Source organism: Bos taurus, chromosome 13, assembly GCF_002263795.3.
Source record: "Bos taurus isolate L1 Dominette 01449 registration number 42190680 breed Hereford chromosome 13, ARS-UCD2.0, whole genome shotgun sequence".
Classification (NCBI taxonomy): domain Eukaryota; kingdom Metazoa; phylum Chordata; class Mammalia; order Artiodactyla; family Bovidae; genus Bos; species Bos taurus.
The window spans coordinates 65196490-65215636 of NC_037340.1; the positions used below are offsets into that span (position 1 = coordinate 65196490).

Sequence of the window (19147 nt, forward strand, 5' to 3'; positions counted from 1 at the left end):
TGGATGATCTCAACTCAACATCCATAATTTAATTAATCACATCTGTAAAAACCCTCTTCCCAGATAAATTACTACAGGCTTCAGGGATTAGATCTCTGCATCTTTGGGAGGTCATTATTCAGCCTACTACTGCAGCCTGGCTGTGTGAAATTTAGGACTTCTGTAGTATCAATAAGGTTCCTTTAAAACTGAAAACAACAAAAACTGTGTAACCATTTTTAACATCTTCATTTGGGTTTCACTTGAAGTCATCTTAGTGCAACTAGTGGGACCCAAGCAACACTTTGCAAAACAACTGGTACAACAGTCTAGTCTCAGAAGTCTTAGAGGGACTTCCCTGGTAGTCCAGAGGTTAAGAATCTGCCTTGCAATGCAGAGAATGTGGGTTTGAGCCCTGGTTGGGGAACTAAGAGCCCATATGCCCACAAGCCTTGGAGCAACTAAGCGTGAGTACACATGCTCCAGAGCCCATGTACCACAACAGCAAGAACCCATGTGCTCCAACTAAGACCAGATGAAGCCAAATAAATAAATATTTTTTTAAAAAAGAAATGAGAATTAAATTCTAAATGGACTCCATACAAACAAACTTGTGACCTTGAGTAAGTCAGCATATTTTTTGAAGGGTATACTCCTCTGTATTTCTATACAAGAGGGATGCTAAGCTTTGCCTAGAGGAATGCTGTCAGAACCCGTAGACCATGTAGCAGATGTACAGCAGACATTCAGTCAACCTCCTCTTCATACCCCCTCCACTTTATAGAGTATGTTAGACTATGTTACAGCTTACAAAATATTTTCTATGTACAAAAATGTGTTTAATTGCCCTAAAATTTCACCATTTTATGGTGAGATAAAGCCAAATTTTCCTTCCCGGACTAGACAGATGGAAAAACTGAGACTTAATGTTAATTGACTTAGCCAGCATCACCCAGTTAGAAGGCTAGAGACAGCAGGAGTCTGAGAACAGGATGGGCAGGAGTTAGGAGGCAGTGCCCGCTTTAGATGGGGAGAGTTTTGCATTCTGGTCACTTGACTTCTTTTTATGACTTTCATGACTTTTTTGGCCCTTGTAGGCATTTGAGTTTATGACCCATGATGTGATTCTAACTCCTGGCTCACATTGCTGAAATTTGTTCAAAGATCTTTAAACTCGAAGCTCTGAGGCTGTGCCCATAGGGTTCTCCAGCGACAGCTTCCAGTGGCCTCTTGGCCCTGGGCTTCTTTGATCTCACAGGTTTTCCCTTCTCTGAACTCTGTGAGATAGACCCACAGTTTGTTCCCTGGTTTGGCCAGGATCCTGGTTTCGATAGCTCCTTATTCTGAATCCTTGAAGCAGAGATGAAAACAAGAGCCTCATACACAGGGTTGGGTGTTCTTAAGGAGACCATGGAGGCCTTCTGAAGGTGACTCATCTCTGCCCTCCGAGGTCAGAAGGAAGGGACCAGAAGGTGTGCGGAGCGCCCGGGAGCCCATGTCAGGAGTTAGACTTCCCAGGATCCAATCCCGGCTCCCCACACAGCCCCTTGACTCTGGTCAAGTCACCAGCCCTTCTGTACTTGTTTCCCCGTTTGTAATAAGGAAACCTTTATTATTTCCCTCAAAAGAAAATTGTGAGGCTCGAGTGAATTATTGTACACGAAGCTGTTATTACAGCACTTGGTACAAGGTGAGTGTTCGCCCTATTCATTATTAAGCCCAGAATCTTTCCAAGAGCTGTTCTCCCGTTTCCGTACGCGCCCTCTGCCTGGGGAAATCTGATTCCTCCTGAGGGGCAACGCAGGGTTCTGGAGAGGTGGAAGTTCTGGGTCTCTGTCACTGTGTAGCTTGACGTGTGTCATTCCCGGGCTCCCCATCATCCCCCTCTGTACAAGGGGACGACAAAAGCGCGAGCCGCAGCCTCTGCCGCGCTGCGGAGAGCAGCCTGCCCAACCTCGCCGCCCCGCCACTACGCGGCCGGGACCTCCACTCCGCAGGCACAGTGTTGGTGGAGGGGGGTTGAGGGAGGAAACCAGCGACTCCGGCAGGGTCCAACGCTGCCATGGCAACGCCCGGAGGCTGTCGGGAGGAGAGAACGAGGCCCCGCCCAGAGCGAAGCCCCGCCCCAACAAGGTTCCTCCCAGAAAAGAGGCCTGGGGCCTCAGTTCTGGGATTCCGCGGCAACTTTGCCCCGGCTCTCTGATTCCATCATTGCCTAACAGAAGTGCCTCTGACTGGCCGACTGTGTCTGACTGACCACAGACGCCATCACTGTCTCTATCTGGCTGTGTCTAATGAAAACAGATTTCGTGAATGCCTGATGGACCAAGACCGCGTGATCTGTCTGCCTGACCACAGTCGACTGACTGACTGCCCTACCTGGCTAATGGCAGCTGGGACCGACGGCGCGTGTCTGACTGAGTCGATCTTGCTGTTTCTGACTGACCAGATTCCCTCTGTGCTCGACAAGCTGTATCTGAGTGACCGAGGCCCTGTGTGATTGACTGACCGGTTCACTGATTCCTCTGTGCTGGCGTTTTGACCCCAGCTCAGCTCAGCTGATTCTAACTACACCCGGGCTTGTGCGTCTGCCCGAGGCCCCTGCGCGTCTGCCTGACTGGCTGGCTGATAAGCTGGCTGGTTACCCTGACTGCATTGGCCTTACTACAGCCTCTGTGCCTGGTGAGGTCCGCCTGAGTGGCCATCTGACAGGTGGGATCAGCCCTCCTGAAGAGTGGACTGAGGGCATCTGCCAAACTGCCGGGCTGAGTTTGCGGCTGGCTGGTTCTGGCTGACTGACTGAATCTAACTGTATCTCAGCGACCCAGTTTTTGTGCTGTTTTGTATTTGGTTGGGTTTTTCTTGGCTGTGCGGCATGCAGGTTCTTAGTTCCCCTACCAGGGATCGAACCCGTGGCCCCTGTAGTGGGAGCACAGAGTCACTGAACCACCAGAGAAATCCCAGGGACTGGGTTTCAGAATGACTGAGTCTGCCTGACTGACCCTCCCTGGCCGCCTCTGCCTGACTCTGCTTTATGGACAGCGTCTGTCTCTGGCTACACCTGACTATCGGCTGCCTCTTCTACATCCCATAATGTCAGTTGAATCAGATTGCTGCCTGAACTGCAGCTGACCAGCTGAGTCTGACTTGGCCTCTGAAATTCTCTCCCTAATGACCTCCTTCACTCCAGCTCCCCAACATATGGCTTCTGAGATGTTCCTTGGCCAGGGAGCTGGGCCCCAGATGTTTTCAGCTGTAAGTCTGGCCTTGGGGGTTCATAGCAAGGGCTTAGACAGGGCAGAGAACCTAGGATGGGGCCTTCGGGGGATGGAGAGAGAAGGAATGGAGGTCACACAGGGAGCAGCTGGAAGAAATTGCAGGGGTCCTCAAGGTCCCAGGCTCAGGACCTAGTGGTGTAACAGAGTCAGCACCTTGAGGAGACAGGCTGGTGAGTGGGAGCCACAATGCCACGTGGCTTTGTTTCTTCACGTTTGTGGGATGTCTCTGTCAGTGCCTTGCTACTCTGTTCCACAGACCTCAGGTCTACTTCCACATTCCTGAATTTAAATCTTTTTCATAGTGTGTATGTGTGTGTGTGTACTGGCCACATCAACTGCATGAAATGGAGAAAGAGGCTGTGTACGAGAATAAGGAGAACATAAATACAGGGAGGGAATTTCCTGATGGTCCAGTGGTTAAGACTCCGTGCTTCCACTGCAGGGGTCATGGGTTTGATTCCTGGTCAGGGAACTAAGATCTCACATGCCAGAGAATTAGATTCGGGGGAATTAAAAAAAAGTAAGCATGTCAAGTGCATGGGTGTGCTATGAATTATAGCTATTAATAATAATAAATGAGAGCACCGGACTAGCTTATCTCGATCAAGCTCCAGCATTCTGAGATGCTGCCTTTCCATTAATAACAGAGGCCTAGCTGCCTCACTGATTTCATTATAAGCCAAGGGAGGAATGGGAGGAAATAAACAGCTCTGCTCCCAAGGGCTCTGTCTTAGTCAGCTTGGGCTGCTGTAACAAAATACCATAGACTGAGGTTTCAAACAACGCACATTTGTTATTCAAAATTCTGGGAGTTGGAAAGCTCGAGATCAAGGTGCACGTGGATTTGGTTCCTGATGAGGCCCTTTTCCTGGCCTGCGGACAGGTGCTTTCTCACGTGTCCTCACATAGTGATGAGAGAGAGCTCTGCTGTTTTCCTCTTCTTTTTTTTATTCTATTGTTTGTCCATGCCACATGACATGCAGGATCTTAGTTCCCCAACCAGGGATCAAACCCCTGACCCCTGCAGGGGAAGTGCAGAGCCTTAACCACTGGACCACCAGGGAAGTCCAAGAAATTCTTATGGTAGGGCGTAGTAATCTATGCTTTAAAAAAAAAAAATTTATTTTGGCTGTGCTGGATCATCATTAGTTGCGGTGAGCGGGAGCTGCTCTCTAGTTGCGGCGCTCGGGGTTCTCAATGTGGTGGCTTCTTGTATTGCGACCATAGGCTCTAGGGCCCACGGGCTCAGTAGTTGTGGCACGTGGGCTTAGTTGCCCCGAGTCATGTGGAATCTTCCCTGACCAGGATCGAACCTGTGTCCCTTGCATTGTGAGGTAGATTATTAACCACTGGATCCCCAGAGAAGCCCAGTAGTTTATGTTTTAACAAGCCCTCGCAGTGTTGTTGATGCGTACTAAAGTTTCAGAAACACTAGGGGAATGATTGTGGTAGCTCTGGTGTCAGATTGTCCACATTAGAATTTCAACTCTACTGATTTTGTGCAAGTTATTGAATTTCTAAGCCTCAGTCTTCTTATTTGCATAGTCAGTATAATTACGATCACTTTAAACTCTTGTTGAGAGTATTAGGTCATATAAAGTATTAGGTCATATGAAGCACATAATTTCAGTTCTAGGAATGTGTCCTGTAAACCTAGTCCAGCACATGCTGGATGATGTATGTTCAGGATTTGCACTGATTTGTTGTTTGTAATAGAAAAGAAACACCCTCAGTATCTATCCATAGGGGACTGTTTTAATAAATCATGGTCCTAACATACAAAGAATGAGGCAGCTTTTTGTAGACTCCTATGAAAAGATTGCCGGAATTTTCAAGTTAAAAAAACAAAGGACAAATGAACCTATTTGCAGGGCAGGAATAGAGGTGCAGACAGAGAACAGGCCTGTGGACACAGTTGGGGAAGGAGAGGGTGAGAAGAAGTGAAAGAGCAGCATTGAAACATATATATTACTGTATGTAAAATAGCTAGCTAGTGGGAAGATGCTGTATAACACAGGGAGTTCAACCTGGTGCTCTGTGACAACCTAGAGGGGTGGGATGGGGTGGAGGGTTGGGAGGGAAGTTCAAGAGGGAGGAGCCATATGTATACTTGTGGCTAATTCACGTTGATGTGTGACAGAAACCAACACAACATTGTAAAGCAATTATCCTCCAATTAAAAATAAGAAATAAATAAAAAGCAAAGTACATAATGGTATGTCTAGCATGCTCCCATGTGTGTACAAAAAAAGACTACACAATCTGTGAAAATGCATAGGTTATCTTTCAAAGCATACTCAGGATACAGTGAGAGAAGGAATGAGTGGCTGGAAAGAGGGAAAGGAGGGAAATTTATTTTTACCTACATATATCTTTTTATGACTTAAAATTTGCAGTATGTACATGCATTTTCTGTTCACAGAAATGAAGTTTTAAAAAAAAGACACTAGTTGGCATAGTGCCTGGCAGCGGTGGTGGTGACAGCCATTCCGCAGCTCTAAGCAGATGAACCAACGCAGAAATGCAGCCCAGGGGTGTCCAGGGTGTGGCCACAACATCTGTTCCTTTCATTTCCTGTAGTCTATGTTGCCCCATTAGAGAATCCTTGCATTTTAGAGATGGAGAGGGCTTTGAGATTCTCTGGCAGAACACTTTTATTTTAAAGATGAAGAAATGAAGCCCCAGAGAGAGGCCATAACCAGCCCAAGCTTTCCCAGAGAACTAAGGCTCACCCTGGGGCCTCTTTCACAACATCTTAAGACTAAGCTTTCAATAATTCTGCTTTTAGAGCCCCATCACCAGTCTGCTTGGAAACTGGAAGGACTCCTCCACATGGCTGTTAAGACTAGCTGTGGTTCAGTTCCTAACCAAACTTTCCAACACCTTCTCCTATGTGAATTCTCTACCCTGGCCAAATAAGTCTCTTCACTGACCCCAGATGCTCCTGCTTTCCAGATACCACAGTCCGTGCTCTCTGTCTGAAATGCACCTCTCTTTCCTATTTGTAGAGATTCTACCTACACACCGAGGCAGAACCACATCTGAATCACACTTCCCCTAGGAAGTCTTCCCGATTACTCAGGCTCATGGATCTCTCTGAACTAAATTAAACATTTCTTGTAAAGTTTCTACTTCTGAAGAGGGGAATAGGATGCTTCTCTGCGTCTTGAACAATGGAACTGAACTAGGAGAGAGCCGGTTCCTCATCCCGACTCTCTGTTTCTGGAGAAAAGTGGGCACACGAACTTGGCCCTTCTTCCTGTCTCGGGGAAGCCCTGGGGGAAGACGCCCCTGAGCCAGCCTGGAGCCAGGAGCCTGTCTGCAGAAACTGTTGGGCCTGTTCCTCCCACTGATGTTTACTTGGCCGGGAGGCCCAGCGTGATGAAACCTGGCCCTGTTGCCGAGCACCTTGGGAGGCCTCACTCCAGGGTCCCTCTGTGCTCAGACAGTGGCCCTTTGTGGAGCAGAGAAGCAGGACTGAAAGTGGAGCTGCCTCCGTTCCCCCCACCCCCGCCCCCATCCCCGGCAGTCATGGACCATCCTGTGCCTGGGTGGCCTCTGTGCAAATCCGTGGCTGGCAGAGTGAGGTAGGTCATCCAGGCAACCAGCTAGACTAGAGGAGTGAGGAAGGGTCCTGCTAGAAGGGCCTGCTGAAACCAGACCTGCTGCGCATCTGGTCCCTTAGCTGCACAGAGGCTGCTGCTTCTGGAGACTGGTCCCCCTACAGGCCAGAGTGACACTTTGCACCATCCTGTCTGTGTCTGTGTTGCTTAGTCGTTCAGTTGTGCCCTGACTCTGCGACCCCATGGACTGTATCCCACCAGGCTCCTTGTCCATGGGATTTTTCAGTCAAGAATACTGGAGTGGGTTGCCATTTCCTCTTCCAGGGGATCTTCCCAACCCAGGGATCGAACCCGAGTCTCCTGCATTGGCAGGCGGATTCTTTACTGCTGAGCCATCGGGAAGCCCCTTCTTATCCCACCACTGCCATATATGCCCTAGGATTTACGGCAAGTCCTTCTAATGTGGGTTCTCCCTTCTGCCTCTGTTTCACTGGACCCTACACTCACTCAGAGGTGGGGTTTGGGGGAATGGGGGATGGGAGGGCAGACTGGGAATCCTTAGATGTCATCCGAAACCTGGTGGGTGGAAATCAAGGGGAGGGACGACTGACTACAGGAAGGAGGATTGTGTAGCACAGATGAAAACAAAGGGTATTTCACTGACCTGGGGTCAGGAGGCTCAGGACTCCTGCTGAGCCACTCACTTGCTGGGTGACAGTAGCCAGTTGCTTTCCTTTTCTCTGCCCCTGTTTCTCTAGCTGGCCTCACTTTCCCAGCTGCAAACTTACGGAGGCAGAGTTGATAAATGTCAAGAATTTTTGCGGTTCTGATTTTTCAAAATTCTGTGATCACAGGGAGGAAAAGGAAGAGTGGGGGTGGGTTAGACGTAGGTAGCTGACACAGTGCTCTCTGACTTCACCAGCAGTCACTAAGCAGCCTCTTCTCTGCTTCCACGATCCCTTCCCCTTCTCCTTTCCACCTCACTTTGAGGGCTTCTTCTTTTTTTTTTCCCCCATATGGACCATTTTTAAAGACTTTATTGAATTTGTTACAATATTGCTTCTGTTTTGTTTTGGAGTATTTTTTTTTGGCTGAGAGGCATATGAGATCTTAGCTCCCCAACCAGGGACTGAACCCACATCCCCTGCATTAGACCTCGGGGCAAGTCCTCTTGATGACCTCTTGTGATGAGATCTAGAAGCTGATTGGTATACATTTGTTTTATTCCATGTTTTGCCCCCACAGGGACAGGAAGGGGGGCAGAAAATAAGAGAGGAGGGACTTCCTTGGTGGTCCAGTGGTTAACGCTCCACACTCCCAGTGCAGGGCTCTCCATTCGATCCCTTGTCAGGGAGCTAGATCCCACATGCTGCAGCTAGGAGTTCACATGCCACGACAAAGATCGAAGGTCCCGAGTGCCACAACTAAGACTTGACACAGCCACATAAACAAACACAAACTAAACTTTAAAAAAAGAAAGAGGTAAGGGTGGGATAGACAGAATTGATGACATAGAGCTCAAGGAGAGAAAAGAGAAAGGAAAAGCGAAGGTGGGGGATGATGAAAGGGGGAAAGTAGAAGCAGGAGGAGGTAAGACTGAAAGAAAAAGGGTGAAATGAGATAGGGGGAAGAAGGTAGGAATGAAAGAGAAAAACAGGAAGAGAGCCGGTGGGAAAAGACCGAAGCTTGGATATATGCCACACGTGGGGATGTCTTGGAGTTTTCCAGGACAAAAACAGTTCAGTTTGTTTGGAGCTAAGAGTGTGTATAGGGAAGACAAAATTAGAACCAGGTTGTAAAAGGTTTTGAATGCCAGGCTAACAGATTTGGACTTTATGTCTACTATTTTCTGCAGCTCAAATCCCCTGTGATAAGCTTGGGTGAGGGCCAGAGAGGCGTTTTCATTCATCCATCCATTTAACAAGGGACAGTGTCTTATCCAATGATGTATCCCCAGAGCATAATACAATATTTGCACAGAAGAGGTAGTCAGGAAATGCCTAGAAAAATTGAACACTTGAACCGAAAGTGGAGTCCTTGGAGGAAGCAGGGGCTGTGACCATCTCACAGAGAGTGTAAGAACGTGTGTGTATGCTTATTCATTCAGAGCAACCCCATAGACTGTAGCCTGCCAGACTCCTCTGTTCAAGGGATTCTCCAGGCAAGAATACTGGAGTGGGTAGCCATTCCTTTCTCCAGGGGATCTTCCCAACCTAGGGATTGAACCCTGTCTCCTGCATTGCAGGTGGATTCTTTACCATCTGAGCCACCAGGGAAGTCCAGGTATAAGAATAACCATAGTTTAAGCTAGAAACTGCTAGGTACCCTAAGAAAGGTCCAGATAAGAGTCATGGGAGATCAGAGGAAAGTGAGACGGCCCTCCCTGTTACTTGCAGCATGAAAGTCCCAGAGAAGATTGTAATGGGGTCATTTTAGGTCACATACCCAACCTTGAATTAATCTTTGTGCCCAGGAAGATAAATCTCATTGGAGGTTACAGAGTTCTGTGTATGAATGAAGAGCAAAGAGTTCTTTAAAGAAAAGGGGGAGATTATTCCCAGAAGAGCGGAAATTAGAACCAGGCATGGCTGCCGCAGCCTGCTGTAATGAAAAGAGGTGAGCACGTCGGGAGGAGTAGGGATTTTATTAAGGTAGGGATCTGTACAAGGTTGGTGGGGAGGCTAGGACACCTGAGGCTCCCCATGGGAGGCCCCCATGCCGGGCCTCAGGTAACAAGCTAAGGAGTTGAGACTTACTTGTCTTTTGAGCTGGAAAGGGTCCTTGTTGGAGCTGTGCTCTGGAATATTTAATCAGTCCACTAAGGTATAGAATGGATCAGAGGCTAGAAGACCAGGCAGTGATGGGAAATTATTCCAGCATGTTCTTTGATAAAATCCATATGCAAGATCTGTCACCCACCTCAGTGTGCTTTACATTGTAACTTGGTTTGTTTTTCATTCTTCTCATTCTAGGTCAGAAAGCTGAAAAGGACAGAGTCACACCTCTGCTAACAGGGGCTGTCCCTTCCTTCTCTCAGTGTGGCAAGCACCTCACTGGGGAAATGGATGTTCCAGAAATTTACAGGGGCAGGTGAACCTTGTAAAGTGCTCACTCTTTGAAGATCTGGGCAGTTTCCAGCCAAACTTCTGGAGAGCGGCAGGATCAGCAGCCCCTGTCACTGGGAACCTGACATAATGATAAGAGAAGCAGCTGCGAGGGATCTTAACAGGTAACTTCAGGCTCCTGCTTTTGAGCAAGCCAGTAGCCCAGAGTCAGCCCTCGCCCTGTCCTAAATATCTCCACAAGGGGACTTCTGTGGTGGTCCAGTAGTTAAGACTACACCATGCAATGCAGGGGATGTGGGTTCAATCCCTGGTCGGGGAAATAAAATCCCACATGCAACTAAATCCACACGCCACACCTGCTGAAGCCCATATCTGAGCTTGCATTTCCTTGTAGGTAAAATGAAGGGAGTAACACCAACCACGGAGAGTCCTTGTGAGGGTTGAATAAGTTAACACTATTGGCAGGGTGCCACACAAGCCACAGGCACCGGGCAAATGTGAATTCTTATTCATCTTTCAGTAACAGAGCTACGAACTGTTAGAGCTGGAGGGGTCTTAGAAGGGACTGGTCCAACCCTTTCATTCCATGTGGTGAGAGGACTCCTGATAGCTAATCTCTTTCCTGTTGAAGTATTTGCTGATTCTGTCTTCACTAGAAGCAGAGAGCTGATGTCCCTCCTACGTAAATCCAATTTGAGCTCTATATCTGCCCATAAAAGGATATCTTGACTCCTCCATTTTTTCCCCAAGAACACTTGCCTATCATTTGCTCTTTGCTCTGCCAAAGGTGTGATCGATTAATGTACCATATTCAAAATGATCACGATTATGTGGGAGGATTGTATTAGCAACACAGCAGGGGAATCCTAAACAAATCCAGCAATACTGGAATAGCTGAAGGAAATTGGTTGTATTTATTCTTGGATAAGCTAAGAGTTAGGAGAAGGCAATGGCACCCCACTCCAGTATTCTTGCCTAGAAAATCCCATGGAAGGAGGAGCCTGGTAGGCTGCAGACCATGGGGTCGCTAGGAGTCGGACAGGACTGAGCGACTTCACTTTCATTTTTCACTTTCATGCATTGGAGAAGGGAATGGCAACCCACTCCAGTGTTCTTGCCTGGAGAATCCCAGGGATGGCAGAGCCTGGTGGGCTGCCGTTTATGGGGTCGCACAGAGTCGGGCACGACTGAAGCAACTTAGCAGCAGCAGCAGCAGCAAGCTAAGAGTTAAATACAATTACTTGTATTTTTTTTCACTCTGCTTAATATTTTTAGGAATACAAATTGTTATTTTTCTTTTTTGAGGGCTTTAAAAAATAATTTTACTTAATTTATTATTTTTGGCTGTGCTGGGTCTTTGTGGCTCAGGCCTTTCCTCCAGTTGCAGCAAGTGGAGGCTACTCTCCAGTTGGGGTGTGCAGGCTTCTCGTTGCTGTAGCTTCTCTGGTTGTGGAGCATGGGTTCTAGAGCACAGGCTCAATAGCTGTGGCGCTCAGGCTTAGTTGCTCCTTGGCATATGGGAGCTTCCCGGATCAGGGATTGAACCTGTGTCTCCTGCACTGGCAGGCGGATTGTCTACTAGTGGGCCACCAGGGTAGCCCCAAGAGGGCTTTTTTTTTTTTTAATTTTGGCTGTGCTGGGTGTTCCTTGCTTCCTCTAGTTGTGGTGTGTGGGCTTCTTTTGTTGAGGAGGATGGGCTCTAGAGTGCTTGGACCCAGTGGTTGTAGCCTGCTGGCTCAGTAGCCCCACAGCAGGTGGGATCTTAATTCCCCGACCAGGCATCGAAGGCATCGAAACTGAGTCCCCTACATTGGAAGGTGGATTCTTAATCACTGAACCACCAAGGAAGTCCCCAAATTGTTATTGTGGCAAAATACTTATAACATGAAGTGTCCTATGTTAACTATTTTGGGGTGTAGAATTCAGTGACATTAGGGACTTTCACAATGTTGTGTGGCCACCACCACCAGTCCCAGAACTTCATCACCCATAAACAGTAACTACCTTCCTCCCAGTCCCTGGTAACCTCTAGTCTAGTTTCTGTCTCTATGAACTTGCCTATGCTAGAAACTTCATATAAGTGAAACAGACACTATGTATCCTTTGGTATCTGGCTTCTTTTACTTAGCATAATGTTTTCAGGGTTCATGTTGTGGCATATATCAGAATTTCATTCCTTCTTAAGGCTGAATAATATTCCATTGTATGAAAATTGGAGATATCAAGGGAACATTCCATGCAAGGATGAACACGATAAAGGACAGAAACAGTAAGGATCTAAAAGAAGCAGAAGAGGTTAAGAAGAGGTGGGAAGAATACACAAAACTATACAAAAAAACAGTCTTAATGACCTGGATAACTACAGAGATGTCATCACTCACTTAGAGCCAGACAGCCTGGGATGTGAAGTCAAGAGGGCCTTAGGAAGCATCACTATGAGCAAAGATAGTGAAAGGGACAGAATTCCAGTTGAGCTATTTCAAATCCTAAAATATGATGCTGTGAAAGTGCTGCACTCAATAGTCAGCATATTTGGAAAACTCAGCAGTGGCCACAGGACTGGGAATTGTCAGTTTTCATTTCAATCCCAAAGAAGGGCAATGCCAAAGGATGTTCAAACTACCATACAATTTCACTCATTTCACATGCTAGCAAAGTTATGCTCAAAATCCTTCAAGCTAGGCTTCAGCAATATGTGAACTGAGAACTTACAGATTTACGAGCTGGATTTAAAAAAGGCAGAGGAACCAGAGATCAAATTGCCAATATTCTTTGTTGGATCATGGAGAAAGCAAGGGAGTTCCAGAAAAATATCTACTTCTGCTTCATTAACTAAGCTAAAGCCTTAGACTGTGTAGATCACAACACACTGTGGAAAACTCTTAAATTTAAGAGATGGGAATATCAGACCACCTTAGCTGCCTCCTGAGAAGCCTGTATGCAGGTCAAGAAGCAACAATTAGCACTGGACATGAAACAATGGACTGGTTCCAAATTGGAAAAGGAGTACATCAAGACTGTATGTTGTCACCCTGCTTATTTAATTTCTACGCAGAGTACATCATGCAAAATGCTGGGCCGGATGAAGCACAAGCTGGAATCAAGATTGCCAGGAGAAATATCAATAACCTCAGATATGCAGATGACACCACCCTAATGGCAGAAAGAGAAGAGAAACTAAAGAGACTCTTGATGAAGATGAAAGAGGAAAGTGAAAAAGTTGGCTTAAAATTCAACATTTGAAACACTAAGATCATGGTATCCAGTCCCATTACTTCATGGCAAATAGATGGGGAAGCAATGGAAACAGTGACAGATGTTATTTTCTTGGGTTCCAAAATCACTGTGGACAGTGACTGTAGCCATGAAATTAAAAGACGCTTGCTCCTCGGAAGAAAAGCTATGACAAACCTAGACAGTGTATTAAAAAGCAGACACACACACACAAACACACACACACACACACAGCAGAAACATTACTTTGCAAACAGTGGTCCATATAGTCAAAGCTCTGGTTTTTCCATAGCTTTAGTAGTCATGTATGTATGTGAGAGTTGGATTATAAAGAAGGCTGAGTGCCAAAGAATTGATGCTTTTGAACTGTGGTATCGGAGAAGACTCTTTGAGAGTCCCTTGGACAGCAAGGAGATTAAACCAGTCAATTCTAAAGGAAATCAACTCTTAATATTCATTGGAAGGACTGATGCTGAAGCTAAAGCTCCAATATTTTGGCCACCTGGTGCGAAGAGCCGACTCATTGGAAAAGACCCTGATGGTGGGAAAGATTGAAGGCAGGAGGAGAAGGGGACGACAGAAGATGAAATGGCTAGGTAGCATGACTGACTCAATGGACATAAATTTGAGCAAACTCTGGGAGACAGTGTAGGACAGGGAGCCTGGCGTGCTGCAGTCTGTGGAGGCACAAAGAGTCAAACACAACTTAGCAACTGAACAACAGCAAGGAGATTTCACTCTCTCTGCCTGATAGACTTCAGTTTGGGACACTAGCCTTTCCTGCCTTTGGACTGAGATTACACTGCTGGCTCTCCCGGGTCTCCAGCTTGCTAACTGCAGATCTTGGGACTTCTTGGCCTCCATAACTGAAACAAGGGAAGGGGGCAGAGCACAGCCTTTCTAAGAATGACATAGTCATGCTGCTACTGCTGCTAAGTCGCTTCAGTCGTGTCCAACTCTGTGTGACCCCATAGACTACAGCCCACCAGGCCCCGCCATCCCTGGGATTCTCATAGGACATGACAAAAACTGGTTAAAACCAACGAGATGGTTGGTTCTGTCCAAGATGGCAGAAGATTCAACTTCCAGTAGACCTTGAGCCTCATTATATGCTCACTGTAATATATTAGAATCTAAATGGCACACCCGCCAGTGCCATGACAGCTCCTTACTTGAAACAGTTGGAATAATCCTCTCACTCATCAGTCCATGAAATTACCCATCCAGTAAAAACTAACCACCCCATATTTTGGGGCCTCTCACCTTTTAAGATGGCCTACACTCTGTGGGGTGTGGTGTGTTTCTCTTTAAATAAATCCACTTCTTACCTTTGTCTCTCACTGAATACTTTCTGCCATGAGACATAATGAACTTGAGCTTCATTAAGTCCTGAGACCAGGTATGTGATCTCAATGAAAAGACAATGAGTTCTAGCAGAGTTTGAGTCCTCGCCCATGGGTTCAAATCCTGACTGAGTTGCACAGTTTTGTAACCACATGAGTTAATTCCTTATAATAAATCTATCTCTCTATTGATATGCATGCTAAGTTGCTTCAGTTGTGTCTGACTCTTTGCAATCCTCTGGACTGTAGCCTGCCAGGCACCTCTGTTCATGGGATTCTCCAGGCAAGAATACTGGAGTGGGTTGCCATTTCCTCCTCCAGGGGATCTTCCTGACCCAGGGATGGAACCCGAGTCTCTTACATCTCTTGCATTGGCAGGTGGGTTCTTTACCACTAGCTCCACCCGGGAAGCCCAATATAGTCTATATATCCTATTAGTTGTTTCTGTGGAGAACTCAGAGTAATACGATTTGTGATTTTTATGTCTTGTTTAAGAAATTCTCTTCTATCCTGAAGTCCTAAATATAATCTCCTTTAGTTACTTCTAAAGATTTTAAGGTTTTGCGTTTCAAATTTAGGTCCTTAATCTAACAGAATGTTATTATTGTGTGTGCTCCAAGGTAGAAGTTCAATTTTATTTTTTTCCAAATGAATAACTGATTGTTCAGATCATTTTAAAAGTAATCCATCTGTGTTAATTTCCCAGGGCTGTCATAACAAATTACCATAAATTGGGTGGCTTAAAACAACAGAAAATTTATTCTCTCACAGTTCAAGAGGCCAGGAGTCCAAAGTCAAGGTATGGGCAGAATTGGTTTCTTCTGGAAGCTCTGAGGGAGAAAACATCCTATGCCTTTCTCCTGGTTTCGGGTGGTTCAGGATCCTTACCATAAGGATTTGCTTGTAGACACATCACCCTAGTCTCTGCCTTGGCCTTCACATCTCCTTCTTCTCTTTGTTTCTGTGTGTCTTCTTTTCTCACATAGACACCAGTCACTGGATTTAGGGCACCCTCTAAATCCAAGTGTGTTCACCTTGAGACCCTTGACTAATTACATCTGGAAAGATCCGGTTGTCTAAGGTCATATGCTGAGGTTCCAGGTAGAAATGAATTTGGAGGAGATACTACTCCACCTGTGACACCATCCTTTACTATTCTTTTGCAAATGTCATCTCTATTATACAGCAAATGTCCATATAAGTGTGGGTAGAATAGTCATCTTATCATGCAAACTTCTGATGAAATGGTTATACATGTCACAAGATCATCTTATTAATCCTCACAACAGTTCTATGAGGTAAGTACTATGAAAATCACATTATTGTTGTGATAACAAACAACACCAAATCTCATTGTCTTTTAACAAAAAATTTTTCTCCCTCAGATTACACATCAGCAGCTGTGGGGCAGCTGTGGGTTGGCTGAGGCTCTGCTCTCTGTGTTGAAGGCTGTAGGCACAGGTGATGCCATTCCAGTGGCAGAGATAAAAGAGTTTGATTTTAGATTAAAACATGCTATAGTTCTTCAGGTTTCTGCTTAGGACTGGCCTATAGTCTCTCCAACTCAAATTCCATTGGCCAAAAGGAGTCATGTGATCAAGTCTGACCTCGGCCTGGGGAAGTGTACTCCTTCCTTTGGAGTCACATGGCAACTGGCTAGAATGTGTAATCTTACTGGGAAGTGGGAGAGCAAATAATCTGAGACAATGATATCTCTCCCACAGGGGTTAAGTAACTTGCCCAAGGTCAAAGAGCTGAGAAGGGACAGAGCCAGGATTCAAACTTGGACAGTCTTTCTCCACAGCCATAGTGCACTCCATACCTCCATGTCTGCTAGATGGTGTGCAGATCCATCTAAGCTTTAGGCCTTCTGCATGTGCCTTCCTGTACCCTGGAGTGTCCTTCTTCCTCTGCATGTTCAATTCACCCTTTCAGATCCACTCTGATACCTCCTTTGTGAACTTCTCTCCTTGGAATTGTCACGCGAGTGTATGTTCCTCGGTTCTTTGTCTCGTCACAACAAAGATTTGGAGCGACGGACATTAAAGCCCTCGGCGCGTCACAGCTCTCAGGTCTTGGACAAACCGTGTTACAGCTCTTAGGCAAATCAGTGTTACAGCTCTATTTTATTTAGAAGATAGCAAGAGGGAGAGAGGCAGAGAGAGAGGCAGAGAGAGAGAGAGAGAGAGGGAGAGAGAGAGAGAGAGAGAGAAAAGAGCGCACGCATGCACGTGGGAGAGAGAGTCTGAGAGAAAGTGCTTTGGCTCCTCCTTTTATATGTGTTTTCCTCCACCTGGGCCTGCCCTATGCAAATTGGGCTTAGCCAGGAGTGCTGTTTGTTCTGCCTGAAGTTTTCACTCTGGTCCTCGGACCTTCCTTTGACCTTCCTTGTCTTTTAGCCACCACCATTTTGGACTCCTTTTCCCTATTCTACCTACCTAACATTCCCCCCTCGAGATGGGAGGCCCAATTCTTTGGGAATAGGGACGTCGAGGTCTTTCTGGCTACTTCCTGCTGAACTGGGGCGGCGAGGGGTATTGGGCCTCCCCCTCTTGCTAGTCTCAATCCTCAGAGTCCTTATAGCGGTGTCCAAGGGTGTGTGATATTTTCCATGGTCAGCTGTAGTTTTATATCTTTGTTGAACTGGCACTGCATGTTGTAGCTGGTTGACCTGGGCAGAGACAAAACAGGTTAGACAATTGACAGTACATAGAATAATCATAAGCATCATCAATATAGCATAACAAGGACTAGTAGGGACATTGGTATATTTTAAATTCACATGTCACTGAGTGTATGTTCCTCAGTTCTTTGTCTCGTCACAACAAAGATTTGGAGCAACGGACATTAAAGCCCTCGGCGCATCACAGCTCTTGGGTCTTGGACAAACCGTGTTACAGCTCTTAGGCAAATCAGTGTTACAGCTCCATTTTATTTAGAAGATAGCAGGAGAGTGAGAGAGAGAGACAGAGAGAAAGAGAGAGAGAAAAGAGCGCATGCATGCACGCGGGAGAGAGAGTCCGTGAGAAAGCGCTTTGGCTCCTCCTTTTATATGTTTTTTCCTCCACCTGGGCCTGCCCTATGCAAATTGGGCTTACCCAGGAGTGCTGTTTGTTCTGTTTGTTCTGCCTGAAGTCTTCACTCTGATCCTCGGACCTTCCTTGTCTTTTAGCCACCGACATTTTGGACTCCTTTTCCCTATTCTACCTACCTAACAGAATTAATCACCATGTGCCCCCATCACTTTTTTTTTTTTTTTTTAATTTTGGCTGTGCTGGGTTTTTGTTCTAGCACATTAGCTTTCTCTAGTGTGACCTTTAGGAGGTTTTTTAGTTGTGGTTAGTGGGCAGATGGTGACTGCAGCTATGAAATTAAAAGATGCTTGCTCCTTGGAAGAAAAGCTATGACCAACCTAGACATCATATTAAAAAGCAGAGACATTACTTTGCCAACAAAGGTCCACCTAGTCAAAGCTATGGTTTTTCCAGTAGTCATGTATGGATGTGAGAGTTGGACTATAAAGAAAGCTGAGTGCTGAAGAATTGATGCTTTTGAGCTGTGGTGTTGGAGAAGACTCTTGAGAGTCCCTTGGATTGCAAGGAGATCCAACCAGTCCATCCTAAAGGAAATCAGTCCTGAATATTCATTGGAAGAACTGATGCTGAAGCCGAAACTCCAATACTTTGGCCACCTGATGTGAAGAACTGACTCACTGGAAAAGACCCTGATGCTGGGAGAGATTGAAGGCAGGAGACAGGGACGACAGAGGATGAGATGGTTGAATGGCATAACCAACTCGATGGATATGAGTTTGAACAAGCTTCGGGAGCTGGGAGTTGGTGATGGACAGGGAAGCCTGGAAAGCTGCAGTCCATGGGGTTGCAAAGAGTTGGACTTGACTGAGTGACTGAACTGAACTGAACTGAACTGAATGGGCTTAGTTGCCCCGAGGCATCTGGGATTTTAGTTCCTGGACCAGGGATCAAACCTGAGTCCCCTGCATTGGAAGGTGGATTCTTAACCACTGAACCACCAGGTAAGTCTCTCCCATCACACTTTATAAGTATATTACTGTTTTGTACTCACTGCCCTATCCCCTCTGAAGGGTGGGAATGCATTCTTATTTCTCATGTGTCTCCTCTGCCCCAAGGCCTTGCACAGTGTCCCCTAAATGTTTGCAGTATTTGGGGATGAGATGAGTGGTGGGGGGTGGGGGGGCCACTGAGCTGCAATGGGGCCATGCTCCTGGGGATGAGAACACTTGGCCTACTTTTTCATCCCTCTAACCTAAGCTTAGCACCTGGTGCTTAGGTGACTGGCAGGTCAGCACCCCGTGACTCACTCTGTAAGCCTTTAGCACCCTCACCTCGAGCCCTTGGGCTGGGGTGTGTGTGTGTTGGTGGTGGTGAGAGAGGAGGTGGGAATTAACTTTTGCCTTTCAGAAGCCCTCCCCTTTCCCCGCCCCAGGAAAAGGACAAGTAAAAGTCCTTCTCTTAAGTGGTCTGGGCAAGTCCCTACCCATCAGGTGTAGGAGGACTGGGGAAGCCTTGGAAGGTACGGGGAAGGGTGAGAGCACTGCTGGGTCAGAGGAGAGGAGCAGCGAATAGGAAAGAGTGTGAACTGCACCGTGAAAGCTTTCACTAATTTGTCCAAGTGATTGAATTTAACCTCTTTGAGCTTCAGTT

The 19147-nt window shown here is 46.5% G+C and overlaps 1 protein-coding gene across 4 annotated transcripts in view; it reads left to right on the plus strand.

Annotated features, from left to right (window-relative positions):
- The window catches only part of EPB41L1 (erythrocyte membrane protein band 4.1 like 1), a 176660-nt gene that overhangs the window by 16452 nt on the left and 141061 nt on the right, over window positions 1–19147 (plus strand). For 2 of the 4 annotated variants that reach the window (XM_025001212.2, XM_025001216.2), the window contains exon 2: window positions 9793–10049. The gene's annotated coding sequence lies outside the window, so the exon portion shown is untranslated. Of the gene's footprint in view, window positions 1–9792; window positions 10050–14343; window positions 18499–19147 lie in introns of those variants that run through there. The other 2 variants (XM_059892851.1, XM_059892853.1) reach the window with 1 other exon arrangement.